Consider the following 13,882-nt stretch of genomic DNA (forward strand, 5'->3'; position numbering starts at 1 on the left):
TTGACACAATGGAATGACTAACACACAGACTGCTTTCTGAGAGAGAAAACCTGCTCTTCATGAAATAGTGTCACAAATAGGATTTCATGTTGATTTTTGCAGTCACCCTCAGAGTAATCATTATCATTACTGCTGTGGTAAGGAGGAAACTAAAGCCGGGACCTGTGAAAGAGGTCTGTCCCAGGTGACCAGGCTGGTGAGTAGTGACCTTGGGCCCAGCCCACGGAATTTCTGGCTGCCAGACAGGGGCTCTTTCTTCAGCACCTCCACTGCCAGCCCCCATCCCTACACTGAGCTCGCGGGGCAGGGGAGAGGGCAAAGGACGGACCTGACATTTCAGCGGACTTGCATATTCATTTCTGTAGTTGTCATTTTATTGATGGAAAACAGGCCTGGAGGGAGGAGAGAATGAGAAGAGCTACCATTAATCTCTAATTAATTTCTAACTAAATTAGGAAAATCAGCTTTTCACATAAGTGGAGACGATTGTGACAGTTGTAGGCTATATTCTTCGTTGGGAGCTAGATTTCTAGAAGAATTTGGGCAGTTTGAATTCTTTGCCTCTCATATAGACCTTTCCACATTTTATCTGCTCATCTGATTATTTCATTATTTTATGTATCTCTGGGCTTCCCTGGTGGCTGAGATGGTAAAGAATCTGCCTGCAATGCAGGACACCCGGGTTCAATCCCTGGGTCAGGATGGTACCCTGGAGAAGGAAATGGCAACCCACTCCAGTATAGTAGTCAAGCTTCTCCAGAGAAATAGAAGAAGTAATATATACATCATGGATATATGTATCTATAGATAAATATTGATTGATTTTAAGGGATTAGCACATGTGATTGTGGAGGTTGCCAAGTCCAAAATCTTCAGGAGAGGGCAGCAGGATGAAGACCTAGGGAAGAGCTGACATTGCAGCTTGAGTCTGAAGCCTGTCTGGAGGTAGGATTCGCTCTTCCTTGAGGGAGGACAGTCTTTTTCCTTTACATTCTTCAAGTAATTAGATGAGGCCCATCCACATTATGGGGGGTGGTTAATCTGCTTTACTCAAAGTCAACAGATTTATATGTTAAATTAATCTAGAACTGCCTTCACAGCAATATCCAGCTGTGTCTGGCTAAATATCTGGGCACTGTGGCTTAGCCAAGTTGACACATAAAATTAACCATCACAGTGTATAAACATATAATATGTAGTATAACATAAGCTAGTATTTCAGTTCAGTTCAGTTCAGTCGCTCAGTCGTGTCCGACTCTCTGCGACCCCATGAATCACAGCACGCCACTGACCATTTATTATGAACCAGGCAACATTATTTCCTTGAATGGTTTTTTTCTAATGATTACAGTACAGTACCTCACACATAGATAGAAATAAATGGTGGTTTTAAAAATCAGAAGGCAATTCAGAATAGAGGTTAAGAAAGACGATTTTGGCACTGGGCAGACCTGAGTTCAAGTTCTAATTGGCAAGTTACTTAATTTTTTCAAGTCTCTTTTTCCTCATCTGTAGAAGATAATTAAAAATAGTACTTACTTCCTCAACATAAGCAGTAACTTGAAAAATAGCTATTGACAAAATGAAGGTTGAAGTTATCTCCAGAGTTATTATGAGAATTAAAGGAGATAATTTATCTAAAGCCCCTGCCTCACATAGTACCTGGAAAATGGCAAGAACACAATGGATTTCGTTGCCTTGTACTATGATTATTTTTCTTCTTGACATCGGCAGCTGTTGGGATCCACCTCACAGGACTCAGTAAGGTGTGGCTTCCAGGAAGGTCTTGCCTCTAAAGGCCAGGTCAGAACAGAACAGAAATCTCCCTGGCCTGACTCAGAAGCTGGTTTCTCTTACTTCCTTGGCATAGTCCTTGGGGCAGTCAGTTCTCAGCTGCTCCCAAAACTCCTTTCTCGGAGCTCTGGCTGTGACTGGGTTTGGCAGGGAGCATCCTCCAGGTAACATGGTCTGGAGCCCAGTGAGCTTCCCATATCTCTGCCAGCATACCCTTCTACTTGTCTGCAGCCCAGCCATCAGATCTGTCTCATGAAGCTTGAGTTACTGTCTCTTAATGGAAAACAGCTGCCTGCTCCTCTTAATGTCTATGACATCCCTGCACATACTCACTCTATTGATTAGTCTAATCATTCTCATTTATTCTAAGGCAAATTGCACTACTTGTACTTGGAACATAAGGACATCAGGAAGACCACAAACCATTATTGTGTTAACTAATGCATCCCTCATTCAATAAAATATTTGTGGTGCACTAAAGAACGGAATCTCAGCTCTGACACCAGCTGTGTGATCTTAGTCAAATTTCTTAATCTCTCTTATGTCTCAATTTCCTCACCTGTAAAATGAGGGCAATGTTAATGCCTACTCAAAATGGTTATTCAGTTCAGTTCAGTTCAGTTCAGTCACTCAGTCGTGTCTGACTCTTTGCGACCCCATGAATCACAGCACGCCAGGCCTCCCTGTCCATCACCAACTCCCGGAGTTCACTCAAACTCACGTCCATCGAGTCGGTGATGCCATCCAGCCATCTCATTCTCTGTCATCCCCGTCTCCTCCCACCCCCAATCCCTCCCAGCATCAGAGTCTTTTCCAGTGAGTCAACTCGTCGCATGAGGTGGCCAAAGTATTGGAGTTTCAGCTTTAGCATCAGTCCTTCCAATGAACACCCAGGATTGATCTCCTTTAGAATGGACTGGTTGGATCTCCTTGCAGTCCAAGGGACTCTCAAGAGTCTTCTCCAGCACCACAGTTCAAAAGCATCAATTCTTCGGCGATCAGCTTTCTTCACAGTCCAACTCTCACATTCATACATGACCACGGGAAATTAGAACATTTAAATAAGTTAGTATGTGTAAAACGTGTAAATATATGCCTGATGTATAGTAAGTGCTCAATAAATAGTATCTATTATGATGATGATTGTCACATTGCTACTTCTAACTCTACTTTGTGCCAACAACGCTGCTGGGTGTTGGGGGAACAGCAGTGAACACAAAACACTCTTTCCCTGCCTTGTGAAGTTTATGTACTTGTGAGTAGAGGAGAAAAAGAATAAACAGGTAAAACAAAACTCCCCACTGATGTGATTACAAATTGTGATGTGTCCTAAAGAAAACCAACAGGATGCTTTGACAAACACACAGTGGACAGGGGGAAATGACTTAGAGAGGCAAGTATGGTAGATGTTACGGAACTGCTACTAGTTAGGCAGAACTGCCTGGCAGCTCAGCTGGTAAAGAATCTGCCTGCAATGCAGGAGCTACCCCAGTTTGATTCTTGGGTTGGGAAGATTCCCTGGAAAAGGAATAGGCTACTCACTCCAGTATTCTTGTCTAGAGAGTCCTATGGACAGAGGATCCTGGTGGGCTACAGTCCTTAGGGTCGCAAAGAGTTGGACGTGACTGAGCAACTAAGACGTTTCACTAGAGACTATATGAAAATGTAGAAAGTACATAAAATAGTTTTGTGTTTTAATAAATAGAACAATCTGATGAACTTGTTTCATTGAATGCTTGAATCATTCCTCCACAGTCCATTGGCCGGAACCACCAGGAGGCTCCATGGACATCAAGACAGTGAAGGAGGAGGAGATGCTGGGATTACAGTCTTCCCGCATGCCTGGAAAGAGGAGCACTGAAAAGGGTGAGTTCCAGAGGGCTCTGCCACAGAGAGTGATTTTTAAAATGTCCTTTAAAAAATAAATTTCCTGAAGGAAAAAAGGAAGTCATTTAAAAAATTAAAGAATGGTATAGAAGACATAGGCTTACAGCAAAAATGGAGAATGTGGTGTGAGAATGGACTTGGCAGCCTGGAAGGTCTGTCATCCCCGTGCTCCTGTGGAATTGTCAGATTTAGTGACAAGGCTACAGGCATCATCCTGCAGAGATCTTCAAGCCCACTGCAGCTGCCAGGTGCCCCAGCCAAGCTCCCAGAATGTCCAGCCTGGAAGGATGCTGGCCTCCTGTCCCTTCACCTCTCTGCTCAGAAACCTCAGTAGCCCAGCACCCTGCCTGCAGCCCTCCTCCAGTTATTCATTTTAAGATCCACCGCCACTCCATAAAATGCCTGGAGGCCCTGGCCCCAGATAATGGCCTCTTGCTAGTCACCAACATCCTCCACACGTGCTGACTCCTTCTCACATAGATCCCTATGGTTCCTGAAAACATGGTGTGGGGCCATGCTCTGAGGAGGACCGTGTGTTGTTTGGCAGGGTTCTGTTTCAAGAAGTTTTGGAGTGTAGCCAGAATGTGGAACAGCTGCAGGGGAAGCGGGGAGAGAGAAAACAGAGGGTGGGGGGCGGGGAGTAGGGGATGGGAAAGGTGGGGTCATGGTGGTGACAGAATCCCTGCCTCTCCCTCTCAATTCTTCATGTTTCTTTTCATTCTTCATCTTTTAAAATAAGTGGTCACTTTGGACTGATGTCTGTCAAGCAGCACAAAGAAGGTAGTTTTTCAGGGACTAAAGGTGTGAGGACCAAAGCATTGTTTTTAGCACCCAGCTTCCAATAAATGTTATCCTTTAGCATGATTTAGAATACAATGTCATGCTTGATTCTCATAAGACTCTGTGAGCAGAACGTGTCAGGTACTCTCATGGACATTTTACAGGCATGGAAACTGAAGCTGAGAGAGTTAAAATGACTAGAGTGTGTTCCTTTAGCGAGTCTGTGATGGTAACTAGGCTCGGGAACAAGGTCTATGGACTTCACACCCTACGCTGTTTAAGCTGATACCCTACCACTAACTATGCTTTGTTGTTGTTTAGTTGCTAAGTTGTTTCCGATTCTTTTGCAATCACATGGACTGTAGCCTTCCAGGCATTCTCTGTCCATGGGATTTCCCAGGCAAGAACACTGAAGTGGGTTGGCATTTCATCCTCCAGGGGAATCTTCCCAAACCAGGGATCGAACCTGTTGTCTCCTGCATTGCAGGCAGATTCTTTATTGCTGAGCCACCAGGGAAGAACACCACTCTGCTTACCTTTTAGTCATTGATTGGAAAAAGATGCTCATCTGATTTGTTGCTTGTTTTTTTCACACACATTAGAGGAAAAGACACTTTAACCTTTTTAGAAAGTTCTGTGGTCCTCACACTCAGAATATTTGGCCAAATTCCTAACACAAAATACTCTGAAGTTTTCATTGGCTTGTCCCTTGTGTAAGTATGCTGTGGCTCACCACTAAGGCGATATTATGCAATCAGAAGCAGAATTTAAATTGAAGCTTCTGTCCATCATCCCTAGTGTGTGCAGGTGGAGCCTCCACTGACTTGCTGCTACTGCTGCTGCTAAGTTGCTTCAGTCGTGTCCGACTCTGTGCGATTCCATAGACGGAAGCCCACCAGGCTCCCCCGTCCCTGGGATTCTCCAGGCAAGAACACTGGAGTGGGTTGCCATTTCTTTCTCCAATGCATGAAAGTGAAAAGTGAAAGTGAAGTTGCTCAGTCATGTCCGACTCTTCACGACACCATGGACTGCAGCCGACCAGGCTCCTCTGCCCATGGGATTTTCCAAGCAAGAGTACTGGAGTGGGTTGCCATTGCCTTCTCCGTCCACTGACTTAGACCATCACAATTCCTCTGGGTGGCATTGTATTTTTAGGTAGATTAAAATGCATTTATTTGATCATTTATTTACTTTACAGACAGTTATTGATATTCTTTGAGTGCGGAGAAACTAATATATTTTAAACCTTTGGATTATGAGTGTTGGAGTATTTTAGAGGGCTTGGAAAATAGCATCCCTCTTCCCTGCCTGAGCTGAGAACTGTCAGGAAGATGAAGATTGCGATGTCAGCATTATTGCTGATTGAGGCTGGGTTGGGGGTTCTCCTTAGCTGTGGAGTCAAATGGGTGTGCTGATGTGTCTCACCAGTGCCTGGCAGGACAGGGCCACCAAAGTCCTTCCAGCAGGTACAGAACTGGCCCCAAGCTTCCTGCATGGCATTAGGCACAGATTGATAGCAGTCCCCTTTCTGCTAGAACCTGTCCCAGGAGAAGTGAGGGTGTACCCAGAACCTCGAATCTCTTCTACACTGAGCAGTCAGATAAACCCCCTTTTCCTCCTGTAAGGAGGGCTGTGAGAAGAAAGATGGCAGAAGTGTTTTCAGGATGAAGTTCTTTTACATGGAAATATGAGTGATGAGGGCTTCCCAGGTGGCACAAGTGGTAAAGAACCTGCCTGTCAGTGCAAGAGACATAAGAGGCGCAGGTTCCATCCCTGGGTCAGGAAGATCCTCTGGAGAGAAGAATGACAGCCCACTCCAGTATTCTTACCTGGAGAATCCCATGGACAGAGGAGCCTGGTGGACTATAGTCCATATGGTTGTGCTGCAAAGATTTGGACATGACTGAATCGACTTAACATGCATGCATGCATGGGTGATGAGGAAGATTTCCATCTTAACTGTGAGACAGGAGTGAAGGAATTTATAACTAGTTCCAGCCAATTCTTCACAAGTTATGAACTAGGTATCCTATATATACTAAAGAATATTAGAATCTGTGTAAACCTCTATCTGGATTGTCTGTGTTTCAAAGGAAAAATGATTGAATGCTATGGTGGTAGAATATTGTCCAATCTCTAGCAGGTTGTGTTTCCTGGAAGCAGGTGTGCGGATGGAGTTTGGGGTGTGAGATGTTGATACAGGATCAATACCTGTGAACAGAAAGGGGAGGACAGAGGAGTGGGCAGAGGAAGAAGTCAAAGCAGGCCTGAAAAAACCTGAGACAACCAGGTAGGGAACTTGGGAGTGAATGTGACCCTTCAGTGTCACCCCACAGTGGACCAAGATGTTCCTGCCTCCCTCTGTCTCTGGCTGGGACTCAGGCCCCATGGCTCTCTGTGACTGAGGCAGACCCTGCAGGAGCTGTCGACTGGGCAGCAGGATCTGGGCAGCTTGTGTGCACGTCCGCCATGAGGGCCCTTCATTTCCCAGTCCCTGACTCTGCCTGCTGTCTCATTCTCTGCTGCTGCTGCTGCTAAGTCGCTTCAGTCATGTCCGACTCTGTGCGACCCCATAGATGGCAGCCCACTAGGCTCCTCTGTCCCTGGGATTCTCCAGGCAAGAACACTGGAGTGGGTTGCCATTTCCTTCTCCAATGCGTGAAAGTGAAAAGTGAAAGAGAAGTCGCTCAGTCGTGACCCCATGGACTGCAGCCTACCAGGCTGCTCTGTCCATGGGATTTACCTGGCAAGAGTACTGGAGTGGGTTGCCACTGCCTTCTTTGCTACTGCCTGCCTTTTTCTTGACACTTTAGTGAAGCCCAGTTGCTTTACTTCCCACCAGCCCTCCTGCCTCTGATTGTCATCTAAAATATCTATTCTGATCTATCATTCTCATTTCTCATGACTCAGTTTGGGTATCATTTCCTCCAGGAAGGTTTCTCTGACCCCCAGGCTTGGCTGAGCACCACTACTCCAGTATTCATAGCCTTTTCCTTTGCTGTTGTTCGTCATGCGATCATGTCTGACTCTTTGTGACCTCATGAACTGCAGCATGCCAGGCTTCTCTGTCCTTTACTACCTCCTGAAGTTTGCTGAAACTCTTATCAATTAAATCAATGATGCCATCCAACTGTCTCATCCTCTGTTGCCCCCTCCTCCTGCTGCCCTCAATCTTACCCAGCATCAGAGTCTTTTCTAGTGAGTCGGCTCTTTGCATCAGGTGGCCAAAGTATTGGAGCTTCAGTTTCAGCATCAGCCTTTCCAGTGAATATTCAGGGTTGATTTCCTTTAGGATTGACTGATTTGATCTCTTGCTGTCCAAGAGACTCTCACGAGTCTTCTCCAGCCCTAGCACTTACCAAATGACATTACATTTGCTGTGGACCGACCTCTCTCTGCCAGGTCTAAGTTTGTCTCCAGGATTGTCTCTTGTTTGCCTTCGGACCACGAGTGCCCAGAAAGGTCCTGGTATATGGCAGGTGTTCAACAGACATCCGTCCTCTTATCCCCGCTCCCTCCTTAAGAGAGCCACGCCCTCACCCAATGAACATTCATTGAACACTTTTGTGCAGCCATAACAGGGCATCACAGAGCACTGGGCCGAACTCATTACTGTAACCACCACAGTGCTCAGAATAGAATCTTGTATATTATCGTTTTTCGGGAAACACTGTTGTTTTTTTTTTTTTTAATCAGGCCCTATTTTCTCTTGCCAAAATTGCTTCAACACAGGATCTGGAAGCTGTGAAGGACTTGAGCAAGCATTGCCAGGCACAGGGACAAGCAAGGCCTCAGAGCATATTTGAAATAATTTCTTAGGGGATGAAACTGCTAAGGTAAATGCACTTGTTTTTCTTTTGTTTTTATTGGAGCATAACTGCTTTACAATGTTGTGTTGATTTCTACTGTACAGCAAAGTGAATCAGCTATATGTATACATCTATCCCCTCTCTCTTGGACCTCCCTCCCACCTCCACTCCCATCCTACACCTGTAGGTCACCACAGAGCACCGAGCTGAGCTGTCTGTGTTATACAGCAGCTTCCCACTAGCTATCTGTTTTACACACGGTAGTGTATATATGTCAGTCCCAATCTCCCAATTCATCTCACTCCCTTCTCCCCTCTTCATGTCCACCTGTTCGTTCTCTATGTCTGCATCTCATTCCTGCCTTGCAAGTAGGATCATCTGTACTATTTTTCTAGATTCCCCATATATGCGTTCGGAGAAGGCAATGGCAAGCCACTCCAGTACTCTTGCCTAGAAAATCCCATGGATGGAGGAGCCTGGTAGGCTGCAGTCTGTGGGGTCGCTAAGGGTTGGACACGACTGAGCGACTTCACTTTCACTTTTCACACATTGGAGAAGGAAATGGCAACCCACTCCAGTGTTCTTGCCTGGAGAATCCCAGGGACGGGGGAGCCTGGTGGGCTTCCATCTGTGGGGTCACACAGAGTCGGACACGACTGAAGTGACTTAGCAGCAGCAGCAGCAGCATATATGCGTTAATATATGATATTTGCTTTTCTCTTTCTGACTTACTTTGCTGTAAATGCCCTTCTTGATTTGCTTTTGTCTATGTCAAGGAGGAGGGCTTCCCTGATGGTTCAGTGGTAAAGAATCCTCCTGCCAATGCAGGAGATGTGGGTTCCATCCCTGGGCTGGGAAGGTCCCCTGGAGGAGGGCATGACAACCCACTCCAGTATTCTTGCCTGGAGAATCCCCATGAACAGAGGAGCCTGGCAGGCTACAGTCCATGGGGTCGCAAAGAGTTGGACACAATTGAGCGACTAACACTAAGAAGATGAATGAATCCTGGATGATTAGATCTGTAAAGAGTTTCAGGGTGATGAGGTGAGGATGGGTGTGAAGTTTGCACAAAGTGCCTGCAATCACACATTCCCCAACAAACAGGAAAAATGAGGAAGCTGAAGAAAGTTTAACTTTGTCTCTCCCCTCAAGTCCAGTTCTGTGGAACGCTCAGGAAGAGCTGGAGAGGTCACAAGATGCCAGCCCGCTCACCCCAGATTGGCATGGAAGTCTGAAAACAAAAGCTTTTCAGTCTGGCTGAGCCTCAAATCCTGCGCAGAGGCAAGATCTGACATGCAGAAACATATCAGGGGCTTCAAACCAGCCAAACGGGAAAAGGAAAGGCCCCTTCAATTGTTTGAGGGAGAAGAGGAAGACCAGAGGCAATATTATCTTTCATCAGCCACACCCCATGAGGGAATGAGCTTTCCAAAGTGTACAGACTACACTTAGCAGGGCCGGGAGGAGCTGCCTCTTTCTTCACTAAAAATGCCTGATTCAGACCAGATATCAAATCATCGAGAACTGGGACTACCTGGGGTCCAAGCAGAGCCAGTCACTGGGTTGGCGTTGATTATCTCTTCTGTCCTGTGTGTGTAGGTGGGTGGGAGGGGGAACTGTGAGATTTATGCTTCAGAGGTTCACCAGGTTTGTCAGGAGTCCTGGCTTCTGACCTGTCGGTTGGAGGCACAAACAGGGTTGTGAACCAGTTCCTGTGCCCCCAGAGGCCAGAGGCCAGTTGGAGAGACACACACACAATGTTGGTGACGGCAGCAGCAACTGCTACGTTACTGAGGGCTTTCTGTGAACTGTTAACCTCATTTCTTCCTCATAATGGCACTGAGAGACATTACTCCTCAGAGCAACTCTGCATACATGCACAAGGAAACAGGCTCACAGGGCTTAGTCACCTATTCCAAGTCACCGTGGCAAATAGATGGTAGAAGAAAGACTCAAAGACTCGAGTCTGTATGACTCATACTCTAAACCGAGGTTCTCAACTGGGAGTAATTTTGGTCCCTTTCCTCCATTCCCCAGGGGACACTGGCAATGTCTCGGGGGCATTTTTTGTTGTCACAATGTGAGAGATGGCCACTGGCATCTAGTGGGTAGAGGCCACTAACGCTGTTTTTAAGCATCCCTCGGTGCTCAGGTCAGCCTCACCCCCACCCCAACAAGGACGTATTGGGCCCAAAATGTTAATAGCACTGAGGCTGAGAACTGCTGCTCTAGACCATCTCTGTCAACTTCACTGAAGCAGGGCTTGCCTGATGGCTCAGATGGTAAAGAATCCGCCTGCAGTGCAGGAGACCTGGGTTGGATACCTGATTGGAAAGATCCCCTGGAGGAGGGCATGGCAACCCACTTCAGTATTCTTGCCTGGAGAAGGCCCATGGACAGACGTGCCTGGTGGACTACATTCCATGGGGTCACAAAGAGTCAGACACGACTTAGCGACTTAGCACACACCCTTCTTACCCAGTTATGTTTAGCTTAGCTCCTCAATGTTTCATTTATGGGACTCATCCCAGTGTATTATTTTCACTGCTTGTGAATCCTGTTGCATCTGTCTCCCTCACTGTGGGCTGCTTGAGGGCAAAGACTGCCTTCCTCCTTCAGTCCTCTGTCTCCAACACCTGGCACAGTGCCTGGGACACAGTAGGTGCTCAATGAATATTTGTTGAATGAGTAAATGAGCAAATAGAGAATTTAACACTCTGTACAGGGTCATAAGAACAAACTGGCAAACATAGCATTAAATCCTAGGTCTGTCTGATTCCAAGTGTTCTCCTTACCCACACACACGAGACTAAAACAATTTAGGATCACAGGACAGAGGACTGTGCTCTAGGAGCTCTGAGTCCCACAGAGGAGAGAGGACAAGTCAGCGGGTGTCAGAGTCTGATGGCAAATTCAAACTGGGAGATAAATAAAGGGCGGAAAGAGATGGGAGGAGGCTCAGGGCTCAGCCAAGGGCCCTGGCACTTACAGATGCAGAGAGGACTTAGTGGAGAGTTTCCCAGATAGTAAAAGAATGGTTTAAAATGACCAGAATCAGTCATTCTCCCCTTTAAGCAAAGATGGATGATACAACATTTCTCTTCTCCCAGGCTTCAGGGACTCTGGTCCTCTTTCAGTCCCCCAAAATAATGGCTGGTGGCACCACAGATGCTTGTTCATGTCCTAGAATGTCCCTAAAGTCAAGCTCCAGTCTGGCTCCATCTGGTGAATGCAAGCCTGGCAGCAGTTGTCTCCTGCCCCAGGCTTGTGTCTCCTCTGCAGCCTGCCAGCCTGCCAGTGACAGCCTTTTGGGAGCCAGTGTGGGAGCAAACTCCCATGACTCATGACTGGGGAAGCTGTCAGGGTGAGGGGAGGCAAGGACACTCAGGGCAAGGGCAAGCAGACAGGGGAAGGCAGGAGGAAGTGGGGAGTGCAGGGGAAGGAGGAGCCAAGTTAGTGACAGAACAGAGAAGAAGGAAGCAAGAGAGGGATGGAAGGAGGGAAGGAAATACTACAAGTCATAGTCATGATAGCAAACACTGAGTATTGACAGTAGTCTCAAACTGTATAAAATCCTTACAATGCATAATCACCTGTAATCCCGAAAACAATTCATGGGGTAGTTTTCCTTTATCATGTCCTTTTTATGGATAAAAAACAACAACAAAAAACCCCCTAAAAATCACAGAGACCTTAACCAGTGTAAGAACACACAGGTTGTTTTTTGGTAGATTCAGATGGGAAAAAAAGAAGGAAAGAGTTGATATTGTAGATGGTGTCGAATAAACTCAAGGTTTCATGGTGTGTGTGGGGGCAGATGGCAGAGTCCTGGAAGCTGGACTCTGGCTCAGAATCTTAATGAACGTCTGTCTTTAACTGTCCTGCTGCTGCTGCTGCTAAGTCGCCTCAGTCGTGTCCGACTCTGTGCGACCCCATAGACAGCAGCCCACCAGGCTCCCCCGTCCCTGGGATTCTACTTGTGTAGTATTTTAGGATCAGCCTCAGAATGTTCTTTGCTTGAATGGGCTTCACTGACAGATCATATTGGAGAGTGCTTGGTGACATGTGAACCCAAGACAATTCCAATGCCATTGTTAGATATTGATTCTTCCTTCCTAACACAAAGCAATCAGGGGTCACAAAAATAATCTGATCTTATGATGCATGTGGCAGGGAAAACAAAGGAAGTTAAAATAAAATAAATACAAATGGCTTTTATATGCTTTAACATCTATGGATCACTTTCACATCTGTTATCTCTTGTGATATTTTCATTCTGTGGTAGGTGTCAGGCTCCACATTTCACCAAAGAGGAAATAGGCTCAGAGAGAGGAATTTCAATTAGTAAAAATTGAGGATTCAAATTTGGGTCTTCTCCAATCTCTAGCTCCTTCCTGCATAAAGGATCTTTCCAACCCAGCTTCCTGAATATAAATCTCGGGCACCGTATTGAAAGTCGTGCTCAGTTCAGTTCAGTTCAGTTGCTCAGTCGTGTCCGACTCTCCGCGACCCCATGAATCACAGCACGCCAGGCCTCCCTGTCCATCACCAACTCCCGATGTCTCTTAAATGCAGTTATTTGCTTTCTTTTCAAACTAACTTCCCAGAATGAAAAGTCTGTGAAACAAGACCTTAGCCAATGTCTCATGAAAAGAAGATTAATGCTAGGTTATAATTAAAATCATATTTCTTGTATCAAATGTCCTTTCAATAATTATTTATAAAAGAGATGATTTAAAATAAAAAAGTTAGTTCAATAATTATTTATAAAAGAGATGATTTAAAATAAAAAAGTTAGTTCCCCAAAAAGTAATATGTGTCCTTCTAAGAACAAATTAATAGAAGTATACAGTGCTGTTCTTAGAAATTCCTTGGATAAAGAATTTTGTACACACTGTTCTCTTAGCCTCACCTTATCCTGGGCTACACCCTTGTTCCTCTCTTGAATCAACTCAGCCGAAGTCCTTTTATTCTCTGCACTCAGGTTGCCTTTCCTTCCCTCCACTCCACCTCCCACACCCTATGGCTCTTTCTTTCCTTGTAATTTCTTAGCCCTTGCTATCCACACCCCTTAGAAATGAAAACCCCACAGGGCTGAGTCCTGATTTTTCTTCACTGTCACTGTGTCCTCAGTGTGCTGCCTGGCTCATAGTAGTTGCACAATAAATATTTGTTGGGTGAATGAATGCATGGGTCACTAACCATTGGACACAGCCCAACTAGCATTGTTAATGTGAGTTCTCTCTTTCTTTACTTGTCTCTTCTATTTATACCTAATACCAATCCTGGCACATGAAATGGGGAGCTTTGTAAATGTTTGTCAAGTGAATCAAGGAGTGAAAGAAATATTGAAATATTGCTTTATAAAACCTACTTTCAATAGAAGCAGAATTTATCCATCCTGTCTCTCCTGTGTCTTGAAAAGAGTGGAGATTGGAGGTTGAGTGGTGGCATGGCAACTCACTTTAGTGTTCTTGCCTGGAGAATCCTATGGACAGAGCAGCCTGGCAGGCTACAGTCCATGGGGTTGCAAAGAGTCAGATATAACTGAAGTGAGTTAGCATGCACTCATAGGTATGTAGCTGTTTGTACCTCAGTTTCCTCAGCTGTTG

The 13,882-nt window shown here is 45.7% G+C and overlaps 1 long non-coding RNA gene across 1 annotated transcript in view; it reads left to right on the forward strand.

The window, feature by feature from the left end:
• LOC129558284 (uncharacterized) overlaps nucleotides 1–13,882 on the forward strand; it is a 162,869-nt gene that overhangs the window by 32,005 nt on the left and 116,982 nt on the right. Inside the window, exons 2-3 of the long non-coding RNA XR_008686391.2 lie at nucleotides 3,550–3,660; nucleotides 8,194–8,297. This is a non-coding gene — a long non-coding RNA (uncharacterized LOC129558284). The remainder of the gene's footprint in view (nucleotides 1–3,549; nucleotides 3,661–8,193; nucleotides 8,298–13,882) is intronic.

This window comes from Moschus berezovskii, chromosome 8 (genome assembly GCF_049115385.1).
Source record: "Moschus berezovskii isolate FMDL1 chromosome 8, NW_MosBer_1.0, whole genome shotgun sequence".
Taxonomy (NCBI): Eukaryota; Metazoa; Chordata; class Mammalia; order Artiodactyla; family Moschidae; genus Moschus; species Moschus berezovskii.